Source organism: Megascapheus bottae, chromosome 14, assembly GCF_031878675.1.
Source record: "Megascapheus bottae isolate mThoBot1 chromosome 14, mThoBot2.hap1, whole genome shotgun sequence".
Classification (NCBI taxonomy): Eukaryota; Metazoa; Chordata; class Mammalia; order Rodentia; family Geomyidae; genus Megascapheus; species Megascapheus bottae.
This window is the reverse complement of record NC_143522.1, coordinates 43354376-43370582: the sequence shown is the minus strand read 5'-3', so window position 1 is coordinate 43370582 and position 16207 is coordinate 43354376.

Genomic DNA, 16207 nt, shown 5'->3' with positions numbered 1-16207 from the left:
TCATGTTTAAAAATATGTCTTTTGGGCCGGGAGTTTGAACTAATGGTAGAGTGCTTGCCTAGCATGCACGGAGACCCAGGTTTGATTCCTTGACACCACATACATAGAAAAAAGCCAGAAGTGGTGCTGAGGTTCAAGTGGTAGAGCTCTAGCCTTGAGAAAGTCCAAGGACAGTGCTCATGTGCTGAGCTCAAGCTCAGGACTGGAAGAAAAAAAAAAAGGTGTGTCCTTCTTTTCTGTATTTGGAAGAGTCTTTTTGCCTGTCCGGAATGAAGCATCTGATTCAACTGTGTCCCAAACAGTCTTCTAGGCACATTGGAGGCATGTATACCTCCTTATAGAATAGCCCTTGACCTCCGAGAGCCTGACACCTGCCAAGGAAAGACAAATAGTGTATCAATTATTTACTATTTTAATTATATAACCTTTTTTTTGTTGGTCGTGGGGCTTGAACTCTGGGCCTGGGCGCTATCCCTGAACTCTTCATCTCAAGGCTACCTACCACCTTACTCCTTGAGACACAGTGCCATTTCTTGTTTTGTGGTGGTTAATTAGACATAAGAGTCTCACATACTTTAGTGCTTGGGTTAGCTTTGAACCTCGATCCTCAGATCTCAGCCTCCTATGTAACTAGGATTACAGGCGTGAGCCACCGTGCCCAGCTTATTTAACATTTTAGAAGGTACTAAGAACTATGGGGAAATCATAATGAGGTGATGAAAATAGAGAATGGGGCAGGGACCATAAAATTTATGTAATTTACATGGCATAAAGTACAGTTTGAGACAGAATGAATTCAAGCTCCAGGACCAGCACAAAAGAAAAAAGAAATGCATATGTCCCAGAGGCAGACAGGAGAGAGCTTAAAGTGATAGGGTTGGGGGCAGAGTAGTAGAGATCAACATTTCAGAGACAGATTACCCTAAAAGCGTTTCCTAAGAAAGCCATCACTGGATACTTGAAAATAGGTAAGAAATAAGGCTGGGATTATGATGTTATTGGTCAACACCTAGCCAGCTCGAAGGGCATCTGTTTTGACACATCTTTGCACATTCTTGTACTAGCTCCCTTTCCCTGTCTTTCCAGTGAACCCCTCTGGCAGGCTCTCTGTCTTCTCAGTAAATCCCTTAGGTAGGTTCCCTAATGGTGGGTTGCCTGCAAAAGCTTGCCCATTTCCCTTTGTGGCACAGGCTGCTGCTGTAAAGATGTGTCTAAGGCCTGGGGAATATGGCTCCTGAAAGGACCCTTGATCACCTTGTGAAAAGCACTGTCCTGAGAGCCAGGTTTAGATGCAGGCATCATTTTGGGTCTAGGCTTCCCAGGATTCCTCTCTGGGAAATTACAGCACTGAGCTCTGGTGAAAGATGTAGGATGGCCGACGAGATTTGTCCAGATCCTACTCTGGCATCCAGACAAGAAGCTGTTTTAAAAGAAGTTGTGTTTTGGTCTTCTTCATAGTCTATGCAATATCTTACATAGCTGTTCTCTGCTCAAGACATGCAAAGCCTCAGGTAGTTTATAATAGGTCATCTAAGGAGGACACAAATCCTGGTTAAAGAATGAGGGTGGGAAGCTGGGCACAGTGGCTCACTCCTGTAATCCTACCTACTCAGGAGACCGAGATTTGAGAATCAAGGTTCAAAGCCAGCCCGGGCCCTAAAGTCCATGAGACTGTCATTTCCAGTTAACCTCTAGAAAACCAGAAGTGGTGCTGTGGCTCTAGGGGTAGGGCGATAGCCTTGAGCTGAAAAGCTCAGGGACAATGCTCAGGCCCAGGGGTAGGGCAGTAGCCTTGAGCTGAAGAGCCCAGAGACAGTGTCCAGGCCCAGAGTTCAAGCCCCAGGACTGACCAAAAAAAAAAAAAAAAGAAAAAAGAAAAAAAGAAAAAAATGAGGGTGGGGAGCCTCTATCCATCTCATTCTGTGGATATTTCTTGAGTATCTGTGATGTAGCAAAATAGACCAGAGATGTAATAACAAGGACAGACATGAGTCTCATCTCTCTCCCTTCTTCTCTTTCCTCTCCTTTCTGTCTCTGTCTCTCTGACTGTGTCTCTATCTACCTATCTGTCTGCCTTTGACTCTGTCCCTGTCTCTGTCTCTCTCTCTTTCTCTGTCTCTCTCTGTCTCTGTCTCTGTCTCTCTGGATCTCCCCTGCCCCCCTTCACTCTCTTGCTCTCTCTGTTTCTTTCTTGTGCCAGTCCTGAGGCTGAATTTGGGGCCTGGGCACTCTCCCTGAGCTCTTTTACTAAGAGCTAGCCCTCTACCACATGAGCTAAGCTCCACTTATAGCTTTTTGTGATTAATTGGAGATACAGACTTTTCCTGCTTAAGCTGACTTCAAAAATTGACCCTCAGATCTCGTCTTCCTGAGTAGCTGGGGTTACATGCCTCAGCAATTGGAGTCCTTGTTGGACTCATCTCAGCCCAACAGGGAGACAGGAAGCAAGACAAAGGCTATGGAGCTTGAAAAGAGCTTGATGAGGACTGGTGGAAAAGGTGTCATTTAAGGTGAGTTATAAAATATGAACAGCTATTGAATTCTCAAATGAGGAAAGGGCAAAGAAACCAAGAAAAGCAAAAAGCCCTTTATACTGGGGGCTAATGGCTCATGCCTGTAATCCTAGATACTCAGGAAGCGGAGACCTGAAGATTTCAGTTTAAGATAGCCCAGGCAGGAAAGTCCCTAAGAATCTTATCTCCAATTAACCATCAAAAATGGGGGTTGAGCCAGGCGCAGTGGCTCATGCCGGTAATCCTAGCTACTCAAGAGGCTGAGATATGGTTCAAAGCCAGGCTGGGCACTAAAGACCCTGAGACTCTTATCTCCAATTAATCACTAGAAAAGGGGAAATGGGGCTGTGGCTCAAGGGGCAGCCTTAAGCTAAAAAGCTCAGGGACAGTGCCCAGGCCCAGAGTTCAAGCCCCATGACCCACAAAAGAAAAAAGAAATGGGGGTTGAGGGCCAGGAGAATGGCCTAGTGGTAGAGTGCTTGCCTAGTATTCATGAAAACCCAGGTTTGATTCCTTGGTACCACATACATAGAAAAAGCCAGAAGTGGTGCTGTGGCTCAAGTCGTAGAGTTCTAGCCTTGAGAAAGCCCCAAGACAGAGCTCAGGCTCTGAGTTCAAGCCCCAGGACTAGCAAAAAAGTAAATAAAAATTTTAAAATGAGGGTTGAAGAGCTCAGTGACAGCACCCAGGCCCAGAGTTCAAGCCCCATGACTGACCCCCCCCAAAAAAAATGGGGGTTGTATGTGGAAATGGAGCTGTAACTCAAGTGGTAGAGTGCTAGCCTAGAACACAGAAAATTAAGGATGGTTCCCAGGCCCTGAGTTCAAGCCCTATCTACACACACACACACACACACACACACACACACACACACACACACACACACTCGGAGTCATCATCAAGTATGCAATGTCGGGAAATCCTAGGAAAGGAGAATATGAATGAGGTAGAGATTTGCTGGTTAAGAGAGGAGGAAATGAGGGTACATGCTGAGTATTTCTTGTTTGAAGTGCTTAGACCAGAAGTGTTTCTGATTTTGGATATTGTTGAATATTTGCATAAACATAAGAGGTATCTGGGGATGGGATCCAAAGTTAAACATGAAATATTCATGTTTCATCCATATCTTTTTACAAATAGCCTGAAGATAATTTTACATAATATATTTAGGACATTTGCGTTTTGACCACACCTTGTCACTTGAAGTTAGTTGTGGAATTTTCCACTTGCATATTTTTTTTTATTAGGAATGCATACCTTATAATAGGAGGGCAAAATGGCAGGGCCTCACAGGCTTTATTCTATAAATAATAGCAAGTCAAAGGAGGTTGCAAGCAGGAGTGACACATTGTGATTTGGATTGAAAGATCCCTGACTGCTGTGTGGAGAACAGGATGTACCTGATAGAGAGGGAGAAGCTGGAAGGTCAGCTTCGGAATTATTGTGGCCACTATGTGAACAGTGGTGGGAATGTCAGAAGCTATGTGCAGATTGCCCTAGACTGTCTTTTCAGATGATTTCTGGGAATCATGCAGAATCGATTGTATGAGCTACCCACTACCATAGTTTTCTCTCTATTCCTCAGAAGACTTGGCATCCACAGCTATGTAGACCATTTTTTTTCATTTATAGAAAAATCAATTTCTGGGGCTGGGAGTTTGGCCTAGTGGTAGAGTGCTTGCCTAGCATGCACGAAGACCCGGGTTCGATTCCTCGGTACCACATACATAGCAAAACACCAGAAGTGGTGCTGAGGCTCAAGTGGTAGAGTGCTAGCCTTGAGAAAGTCCAAGGACAGTGCTCAAGCCCTGAGCTCAAGCCCAGGACTGGCAAAAAAAAAAAAAAAAAGAAAGAAAAAAAAAAAGAAAAATCAATTTCTTAGTAAAAAAAAAAAAAAAAAGAGGGATATATAGCTGCTATCAAGACAGATTTTGCCAAGTTCACGTGGCTCATGCCTGTAATTCTAGTGACTCAGGAGGCTGAGCTCTGAGGACTGAGGTTCAAAGCCAGTCCAGGCAGTAAATCTCCAATTCACCAGCAAAAAGAAGAAAAAACTAAGCACATAGGCCCTCAGTTCAAGTCCCAGTACATACACACACACACACACACACACACACACACACACACACACACACACACACATGAATGAACGCTTGCATGTTTTAAAAAGATAGATTTAGATTTTCTGGCTCATCAATGGGATTAAATTCTAACAGATTTTCCAGTGAGATGCTGGCTCCAGTTCCTCTCTTCAGTTCAGAAGAATTATGGTGGTTTCTCTAGTTCTAAAAGCCTTCCTGAAAAAATGTGTGCAATTATGTTGGGGTTTAATAATAAAGAAGACAAATCGTTGCTCTTTAGACTCATTAGCCCATGAACACTTTGCTGCTCTTTGGTTTTTCACATTTGCTGGGCTGTTCCTACTTAAGCTTTAGCAAATCTGAGCAGCCACCTCCTGGGAATTCAGTGCTTAGAACCCAAGACTCCATGCTGGGACCAGGTATTAGCAAAAGCCTAGAAAACACAATCGCTCTCATCCTTTCCTTCCAACTGTAATTACTCAGCTTCCCTGATGGCCTTGGTGGAATCTGAGACCTGACCTCATTGCTTCCACTAATGTCTATGCAAGAATAAATAATTTAGATTGCTAATGAGGGTTTGAGCTATTTTCCCCAATGACCCCAACTTTCTGGCAGCATTAGATTTCAGCAGTCTAGATAAGTGTGTTTCTAAAGCTCCTGCCATCTTTTCCCTCTCCATGGAGAAGTATGTGGATTTGATTTTCAGAATGGTGTAAGTCTTCCAAGGCTGTCTTTCATAAGCACCCCTGGAAAATAAAACAAACCTTCACTCATCACTCAAACCATTGCTGAAGAGCTTGCTAAAAAGCAGTTCATGACTACAGATTTCTGCTTTGAACCTCCTATGGCCAAAGACAAAAGGCAAGTTACTAGCAATTTATGGTGCATCCGTTAGGGCCCCCCCTTTACCCTAATGATTGCTCCAAATTTTAGGGAACTTCCAAAATGGCAAAGAATGGGAGGCAGAGAGGAAAGCAGTTGGGTATCTTCATTGTCCCTTACCAGTATCCCCTGGGATGCACTCAGTCCTGTGAAATCCTCAGTTCCTGCTAAGCCCGTCACATACAAAAATAAGACTGCGTCTTCCACACGAGAAGACGTTCATTCCTGTGGTCTCTAGGGCCCAGGGGACATTGATACTCTGCTGCCTTATGGCTTGTGAAACTGAGCAGCACAAAGAATTTGTGCTGCCTCAAAATATTTGCAAAGGACAGGACCCACATGGGACCCTCAGGTGTGTTTTGTTTGTTCTGTGCTAGTATGTAAAAATATAAAAGAAAATAAAATCTCTATAACTCAGATGATTTTATATATTCCAGATTTCTCGGAACTATAATAGACTCATATCACCTTAAAAAAATAAACAAAGAAGCAAGAAGAAATGGAGCAGCACTAAGATGATGATTTAACACACACACACACACACACACACACACACACACACACACACCACTCCCCTCAATGTTCTATATACACCTTTTCAAACAGGGTGTCAGGCTAGGTGGGGAGAATGTTTGTGTCTGCCCACCTTGACTGTTCTTATCCCACTAATCTCGTCAGCAGGACTATTCTATCCTGAGTCTGTGCTTTTACAGTCTGCTCTTGCCCATCACCATACCAGTGCATGTGTTGTTCTACCTTTGGACACGGATGGGCGTTAAACTCTTCAGGCATAATGAATGCAACCAGCCCAGAGTGGAGATACTGATAGGCCTTAGGCATCCAGCTCTGGAAACACTGGAGACCCATTTGGTTTGAGAGAAGGTTGCTTGCTTTGTTTCTCTCAGGCTCAGGGCTGTGGGAAAGTTTAGGCTGCAGCTTCTTTGTACTTCAGTTCTGCCTTTGTGTTTGAAGATTCTGACTGTATAAAGAAACATTTCAGCAAAATGTCCTGATGGAGAATAATACTGTCAGTTGTCACTACAGGCATATATAAAAGTCACTTGGAGTTTTGTTTAACTTTCAAGGTGCATGATAAAGCCACCTATTGGAGCCATACTGTAGTATTTCTAGAGAAATAAATAGCAATTAGTGTCACATAAAACTAAAAACTGTGAAGTTCACGTAGAATCTTGAGTTTGCAAAATTACTCGTGTTTCTTTGGTATCAAATGCTTACTAATGAAGTGTTGATTTTTTTTCACACAAAAAAATCTGACTATAGTAGAAGAACACAGCTCTCTTTAATGTGCCCAAACTTAGTCTAACTAGCTTACCTAAATTGGAATAAATGGTTCAACTCTCTATTTAGAATCCACATTTCTTTGAAGTTGGTAATTCCTGATTCTTTTCCCAGTAAAAAAAAAAAACAAAAAGAAAGAACTAAGAGATTAAAAAAAGGAGTGTTATTTGGAGGTTGAAGAGAGTTCATCCAGACCCACAAAGATAGTCCTTGGACAAAAATGTGTTCCAGGGCTGGAAAAATGTTCAAACCAGCCAGCTTGGAGAAGAAATTAAGAACACATGTAAAATCTTGCCTACACATTCACCTCCCAGAAGTTGAAAGAGGTCAAATCATTTCTATTTTTCAAGGTTTTATGTTTGCTTGTGAAATGAAAGAATATGAAACCTTAAAAATATGAGTACCACCCGGGCAGTGATGGCTCAGACCTGTAATCCTAGCTACTCAGGAGTCTGAGACCTGAGGATTGCTCTTCAAAGCCCACCCGGGAGCGAACCTCTGTGAGACTTTCATCTCCAATTAATTACTAAAAAAACCAGAAGTGGCACTGTGACTCAAGTGGTAGAGCACTATCCTTGAGCTGAAGAGTTCAGGGATAGGACCCAGGCCAAGAGGTCAAGTCTCATGAAATATGTATTACATATATAGTACACATGTATATATTACATATATAGTATATATATATATATAGTACCTATTAAATGTTAACAAATATCACATTGGCTGGATGCCCATGGCTCATGTCTGTAATCCTAGCTACTCGGGAGGCTGAGATCTGAGGATTGTGGTTAGAAGCCAGCTCTGGCAGAAAAGCCCTCAGACTCTTATTTCCAATTAGAGACTCAAAAAATGGCAGTTGGGCCGTGGCTCAAGTGGTAGAGCTCTATGCATGAGCAAAGAGAGGTCAGGGACAGCCCCTAAGCCCTGAGTTCAAGCCTTAGAACTGACAAAAAAAACCCCTCAAAGCAAACTAATAATTCAAATATACACATGTGTGTGAGAGTGCATACATATCCCCCTCCCCCTGTGCATATGGCCATATGTGCATGTGTGGAAGTTAAGTCTGTACGAGGCTTGTTTTTGTTGATGTGGTTGGTTGTGGGACTTGAACTCTGGGCCTGGGCACTGTCCCTGAGCTCTTCAGCTCAGGCAGGTGCTCTACCACTTGGAGCCACAGTACCACTTCCAGTTTTCGATTCATTAATTGGAGGTAAGAGTTTCACAGACTTCTGTGCCCAGGCTGGCTCTGAACCTCCATCCTCGGATTTCAGCCTCCTGAGTAGCTAAGATTACAGTCATGAGCCACCTCGCCTGGCTTGTTTCAAGGTCTTTGGGAGTTTGAGAATTGGAATTCAGCCAGGATATGGTAAAGGGCGGGGAGGGATATGGACTTGAGCTCAAACATCAGTACTGCCAAACAAAAAAAAACACAAACACTAGAATGAATGAGACTGATGGGCAGGATTTGAATGCAGAAGAGAAAGGGTTGGATGTATTTTGGGCCATTATGGTTAGAAGACAAATACTTGAAATCTTTGGGGCAGAAAAGAAGGAATACCAACAACAAACAGCCAGTTGTGTGACTGGGGTTTGAACTCAGGGCCACACGGTTATTCAGCTCTCACTTGATCACTCAGCTGGTGCTCTACCATCTGCGCCACACATGGAGCTCTGTCTGGCTTATTTTTTTCTTTTCTTTTATTGTTGGCTATTTTATAGATGGAGTCTCTCAGACTTCAATTCCTATGGTTTTTCCATATCTCAGCCACCTGAGCAGTTAGGATTACAGGCTGAGAGACTGGTATCTGGCTCTAGTGGTTTTAATTTTCCCTGTGTTTGCTAGTGATTATTCAGTCTGTACCCTCAGGCAGATAATTTTTCTGAAGTCTAGATCCTTGTAGTAAGCCTTCCTGTCCATAGATCATTTCCAGGTGGGTGCCCTTTTGGTACTTCAAAGTCAAAATTTCCAAAGATCAAGTGTGTTCCTTTTACTATCTTACTCCCAAATTTTCTTCAATTTCTGTTTCTGACCTGTTTTCCTTAAATCTGAAAAGTCATTCATCCACAGTTCTTTCTGTGTAGAATTTTCTCTAATCTCCTCTTCCGCATTTCGCCTAGTACCACCCACTCAACTCCATGGCAGCATCCCAAACTCCCCAGCCTCTTGTTACATCCTGATTTCCTCTTCCCATTTTACCTTCCACTGCGCTAATTGGTTGTGTTCTTTGCCGTGTAAAGGCTATTCCCATTGCTGGACTATAAACTCAGCCAGAACAGGGACTATTCCTACCTAGCTCACCCTATCTGAAGAACAAACTAAAAAGACTAGGGGGAGTGGCTCAAGTGATGGAGTGTTTCACTTGGCCTGGACTTCGATCCTCAGTACTGTGACAAATGGTCCCTTCAGGACCACTTATCCTTCTTGTTCAGCAATGAAGCCCTGAGCCACACTCCAGGCTCTCATCTGCTATTCCTTCAGCTTGCACAGCTGGATCCCTGGAGAGGCTGTCTTCATTTATAATAATTTCTTCTTTCCCACTTCGGTTGTTTCCCAACCTTTCAGTCATTGAGTTAATTAAATGCAGAGTAGGAAATAGGCCAAATCTCTTGTTCCACAAAAACAAATTACCCTTGCTGTCCTCCCCTTTTCCTTCTATGTGGGGAGCAGGGAACTGTCTCATATGTTTTCCTTCCAATCTACTGTGCTTTGTCCATCACCTTGAAATGGTTTGTTCAATAGCCCTCCCTCAGAGGAGCTCCAATTTTGTCTTTCTTAGGTTAGCCTCTCTACTGACTTCCTAGACAAAACATCTAAATGGAATATACCATCTTACCTTGCATCATTTAGCTAATTGAAACAAAATCCAGTGTATTATTCAACTAGAAACCCTTTTCTTTTTCTCTTCATTATATACAGTAGTCAGCAAGCCTGGGGATTTTCTTCTCTATCACAAACCCACTTTCTTTCTTCCTTCCCTCCTCCTCCTCCTCCTCCCCCTCCTTCCCCTCCTCCATCTCCTCCTCCCCCTCTACTCCTCCTTCTTCTACTGTGAATGTCTTTGGCCTCTTGTTCTTGAAGTCAAAGTTTCCTGATGTCTAAAACTTTTTGCACCTACTTACTTTAGAGGGATATTTTCATGCTGGTATTGAAATCAGGACCTCATACTCTTGTTTGGCTCTTTTACGCTACCACTTGAGCCACTCTTCTATTTCTGCTTTTTGTTGGTTAATTGTAAGTAAGAGTCTCATAGACTCTTCTTCCCTGGCTAGCTGTGAACCTGTATCCTCAGATTTCAGCCTCCTGAGTAGCTAGACTTGCAGGCACAAGCCTAGCTCCACTTACTACTCTTGAAACTTATATATTAATACTTTTCATAATATCTGTGCCACTTCTGGGATAAAGTTAAAATTTTTTGCAAAGAAGACCTTTGATTACCTGGTCTTAAACTTTCTTTCCTGCCCTTGCTTCCAATTTCACTGGTGGAATCAAGTAACATGGACTTATTTGCTATTCCCAGAATATACTGAGAGCTTAGCTTTTCTGTACCAGTGGTCTGGGGGCCTCCCTACCTCTGTCCTTTCCTAGCCTGATGGATTTCCAGTCTCTTGTGAAGTGCAGCTCTGACATCAGTCACTGCTGTGTTTGTTCCCTGACCTCTCCTTCTCCACGTAGGCAGTCAGGCCTGGGCTCTGTTGCTGTCACCTTCTGTTGCTCTCTGATGAGAAGCTCTGCAGAGTACCTTTCAAGCAGGCCTGGGTCTGCAAGAGACTGTCTGTCTTTTGCTGTGACATGCTATCATATAACATGGATGCCAAGTTAAACCAGTATTCCAGTGGCCTGCCACAGAGTGATCCTTTTATTGGCAGCCTCCCCAATAGTTGCAACAGAGTTCCTACATCCAAACCCATTTAGAGTTAAAAACAGACTTCCATTCATCCTAAGACAGTCGGAAGTCCAAAGTGGGTCCAGTGTTTTGTTTCAAGTCACCATGGAACTGGTTATGCCCAAACCACATCCAGATTTATACCCCATAGATTTTATGTATTGTTTTTTTAAAGGCTAGGAGCACTAAAACTATTTACGACTGCACCATCTATCTTCATTAGTATAACTCTTAGTCTAAGATTCTTGCCTTGGAAAAGCAAAGTAGGAAAGGAAAGCTTTGTCTCACTGTAGAAATTGTGGGAACTTTCATCAAATCAATAGTTTGTATTTCTGGACTTCCCAAATCTTGCTGTTTACTAATCCTAAACTATTATATCACACTATTTACCTGGTAATCAGTCCTCTCTCTTTAAAAATGTTGCCTTAACCCTGACCTGACTAGTAATAAACCATCATTGCTAGGCATCCATCAAGCAGGACACTTCTAGATTAGAGAGGCAATAACCTCAGATTACAAGCTGTTCTAGGAGTCAAAGTTTAATCGTCTTCTGCTTACCTTGGAGATTGTTCATTTGCATTCAAGGAGTGTTCTGTTCTCATGGCAAGTTTGTAGTGAAGAAATTGTGCATTCTTAGATATTAATGCCTGTAGTGCTAGGAACAACTCCACCAGGCCTGGGCACAGTGGCACAGGCCTTTGTTTCTAGATCCAAGTCAGCCTTTGGCTTCCTCCTTGGTGTCAAAGCCCTTCTACTATTAGAAACTCCATGATATGGAGTCTTCTGAGAACTTGACAGCAGAGGGTGCTCGTGAGAAAGAAAAAACAATCTGGAAGCTTTTCCCTGTCAGGGAACTGGAAAATTCCCACACAAGAGGAAGCACTTAATTTTAATTATTGTAATTAATGGTAAATTCAAGCAGACTTCCACAGGACAGAAACCCAAAACAGCCACAGAGTGATTGAGGGGCCAACTGCAGGAAACCCAGCAGAGAAACTTTCCCAAGTGGAGTTCAGACCAGGACTCCAAACTGCTAATGGGGTCTAGCAAAAAGCTAAACTCTTGAAATAACAGATTCTCCCCCCACCTCTGCATACATACAAGTAATTCTGAATGTTGTAGCATGAAGGGCATACCATGCTGAGGTTCTTCAGAAATGCTCACTCTGGGGTTTCTGAGAAATGACTTATAAGCAGAAGGCTACTCTAAGCTAGGAGTTGGCAACACTTTTTTTCCTCTGGAGAGCCAGATAGTTGAGATAGTTTTCACCTCTGAGGGTCACACGGAGCATTTATCACAATTTCTCAACTCTTCCCTTGCAGCTTGAAGTGGGCCCAGAAAATAAGAAAGGCACGAGAATAGTAGAATACTAAGGAAATCTAATAGACAATGAGGCTTGAATTCCATATAATTCTACATCATAATATATTCTTTTCTCAGTCATCAAAAAGTGTGTGTGTGTGTGTGTGTGTGTGTGTGTGTGTGTGTGTGTGTGTGTGTATGCCTTCACTTGTAGGTCATATAAAACTCAGCTGGATTTGGATGTGGCCTGTGGTTTGCCAACCTCTGGTCTAAAGCAACTCTTAGCCCAACCTCTGTAACAGCTCCAGCTTTCAGGGAGCAAACTTGTATAAATTCTTCACCAAATAACCATCTAGAAACAGTTATTCTCCAAGACAGAGAAAGGAGCCAGGACACCACTCTGAGGTTTGGTTGTATATATTACTTAACAGAGAAAATTGTTTTTTAAAAATTCTCTATCATGCTAGTGGCACAAGTATGTAATTATAGCTATTTGGGAGCCTGATTGCAGATAGCTGCTTCAGGCCAGCCCAAGCAGAAACTTTTGAGAGACTTTATCTAAATAATAACAGCAAAAGTAAGATTGGAAGCCTGGTTCAAGGGGTAGAACCTAGTAAATACAAAACCCTGAGTTCAAACTCTAGTACTAAGAAAGTTATTTCTTGTCATCGATCACCTTTTGTTACACTGCCACAGAATTAGAGAAGAGGGCTGAGGTTGTGGTTCAAATGGTGATGTACCTGCAAGGCCCTGAGTTTGATCCTCAGTACTAACCCACCTCACCCTCTAATTAAAATTAGTGGAAAAAAAAGCCAACATGCAGCTGGATGTACTAGACTTTGAACCTAAACTGAATGGACAAAGTGGCAGAATGGACATTTTGTACCCCTGACATAAGTTTTCTAAGGTGTTATATATGATGATATCAAGAGCCTGAAACATAAAAAAGTATATTAATTTCTTTTTTTCTTTTTCTTTTTTTCCAGTCCTGAGGCTTGAACTCAGGGTCTGGGCACTGTGCCTGGACACTTTTCTTTTTTGCTCAAGGCTAGCACCCTGCTACTTGAGCCACAGCACCTCTTCTGGCTTTTTCTCCCCCCTGAGTATGTGGTACTGAGGAATCGCACCCAGGGCTTCGTGTATGCTAGGCAAGCACTCTACCACTAGGCTACACTCCTAACCCTTAATTTCTTTTCTTATTGCTGTGATAAAATACCTGACCAAAACCACTTAAAGGAGGAAGGATTCGTTTTGGCTCACAGCTTCAGAGGTTTTGGTCTAGAGTCCTTGCCTCTGCTGGTTCTAGGCTCATAGAGTTGTAGACTATCATGTTGGTGGGAACATGTGGAAAAGGCTTCCATTATGGCAGAGAGGAAGTGGAGGGGAGAAAGGGAGATGGAGAGAGAGAGAGAGAGAGAGAGAGAGAGAGAGAGAGAGAGAGAGAGAGAGAGAGAGAGAGAGAGAGAGAGAGAGAGAGAGAGAGACAGAGACAGAGAGAGAGACAGAGAGAGACAGAGAGAGACAGAGACAGAGACATACAGAGACAAACAGACAGAGACAGAGACTAAGGGACCCATATAATCTTCAAGGCTTCACCTTCCTAGTTTCTACAACCTCCTCAAAGTATCACCACACATGCATCTGTGGGAGCACATTTCATATACTAACATGGTGTCTAGTAACTAACATGGTGTGTAGTACCCGATATAAGGAGTTTGGTGTGAAGAAACTTGTTTATGTATGAGAAACAAAGTGGTGGGTTTTATAAAGAAAGATAGACTATATAAGAGAGACAGACTGTCCCATCCCTGAGAGCAGAATCTCAATGGTAGGATAAGCCTATTCTTCCATAGCAAACTGTGCTCTGCTGAGAGCATACTCTTCCAGTTATGCAATTCTGGTTCTGTGAAAGCTCTTTGCCTTTTCTTTCCTTTGAGCTCTTTCATAATTTGGTGTGCTGTCAGTATCAGATAGCAATGCAAAACATCTCTTATGTTTGGATGTGTGACTGAATTCTGTCTGGGAGATGCTCAATTGATTGTCTCCTTTGTGAAGAAGCTAGTTTTGTGAACTCGTCAGTATTCCTAATGTATCAATGCCTCTCTACTCCCTGACTTTTGTTTTGAACCAGTTGAAAGGTAGGCCTAATTTCCTTACTAATAAGGAGTTGAAAAAAATTTTGACAAGTGTTTTCATGCCTGTATCAGTCATGACCTTACCTTTTATACATGAAAAATCATCTTCTAACTTTCTGTTTCAGTATGAAATTGAATCCAGGAGTATTGCTGTAGAGATTATTTAAACAGAATCCTGGAGGGATAACTTACCGTATTTCTCTCTTGGCCCTTTAAATCATCACCTTTATCCGTGTTCCATTCCTTACTCCAACTTTCTGTCTGCAAAATCATGAGTTAAACTAGAAGACATTCTATGAAGAAATACTACTCACACTTTAGTGCCTAATGATACCTTTATACCTTAAGAATCATTATAGACCTCCTCTAGAGCTTTGGCTTATGTGAGTTGTATCTAATACTGCTTGCTAAATTAGAGATGAAAATATATCTTTAAAAATATGCATTTGTGGGCCAGGAGTTTGGCCTAGAGGTAGAGTGCTTGCCTAGCATGCATGAAGACCCGGGTTCAATTCCTCAATACCACATAAAAAGAATAAGCCAGAAGTGATGCTGCTGTGGCTCAAGCAGTAGAGCTCTAGCCTTGAGAAAGCCCAAGAATAGTGTTCAGGCCCTGAGTTCAAGCTCAAGGACTGGCACAAAAACAAACAAACAAAAATGGGCATTTGTTACTTCATTGCAAATAACAATGACATGCATGATGTGTTTCTGTGAAGCACATTATGTATTTTTTATGAAAAATAATTTGTTTTTATGAAAATATATTTGTATAAAATGAATATATTAGTCTATAGAATGGTAAAAATACCTGGGATTGTTTTCTAAACTTTTGCAGCTGTTTTTTATTTTTTCATTGTTGTTGTTGCTATAGTTGTTGTTGGTTGTGGGGCTTAGACACTGGGCCTGGGTGCTATCCCTGAGCTCTTCAGCTCAAGGCTACCACCCTACCTCTTGAGCCACAGCACCACTTCTGGTTTTCTAGTGGTTAATTGGAGATAAAAGTCTCACAGACTTTAGTGCCCAGGCTGGCTTTGAACCTCGATCCTCAGATCTCAGCCTCCTGAGTAGCTAGGATTACAGGTGTCAGTCATTGTGCCTGCTGGCTTCTTTGATTTTAAATTTTTTGCCAGACTGGGTCTTGAACTCAGGGCCTAAGCACTGTCTTTGGGCTTTCGCAAGGCTAGCACTCTACCACTGGAGCCCCAGCACCATTTCTGGCTTTTTCTATATATGTGGAACCAAGGAATTGAACCCAAGTCTTTATGCATGCTAGGCAAGCACTCTACTACTGGGCCAAACTTTGGGCCTCTTGCAGCTATTTTAATTATCTAACTTAATAGACAATAATTGGATCATTTTATATGTATTTGCATTTAATCTGCTCTGACTTCAGTATCTAAAACTTCCAATGTCATTCATATGAAAATGAGAATAGAAAGGGAAAATGACGTAATAGTGTAATTACAAAAATAGCTTTGGCATTGTAGATCCTCTGACAAGTCCTCAGGCATCCTCAAGAACACCTTCCAGAACACTCTGAGAACTGTTTCATAATGTAAACCAAGATGGCTTACCAGTGGGGGTAAGGATGCTTTGATGATGGGATGTTCCAGGGCTCTGAATAGAATGTGCTTTCACAAGCTTTTTAGAGTAGCTTTTTCTTACATTTCTGAGTGTGTGTGTGTGTGTGTGTACGTGTGTACGTGTGCACACGCGTGTGTGCTCAGAGTAAATGTGTGTGCAGCACTGTTGTTCTATGCCTGGGATTCTGTTACAAGCCTGAGTGGGGTTATGCATGTTCTTTGGAGTGGGAACAGGAAATGGGCTGAGGGTAGGAGAACGAGATAAGGACCATTTTATCTTTTCCCAAAGAAGCTCCAGTGGGACCTCAACATCACATTTTTCAAGGGTTTCTGTCCAGCTAGTCATAACTAGACGCATTCAGTCCTCTTGCATCACTTTGCTTGTGGCCCTCTGGGAGAGGTAATGGGATCTAACAACAGGGAAGCAGTTATCAGAATGGTAGATGGAAAAGGAAGAGAAATGCCATCTCTCCCATCCCCTGAGAGTCCCAAATTAAAAAAAAAAAACTAAACACCCCGAACCTTCCT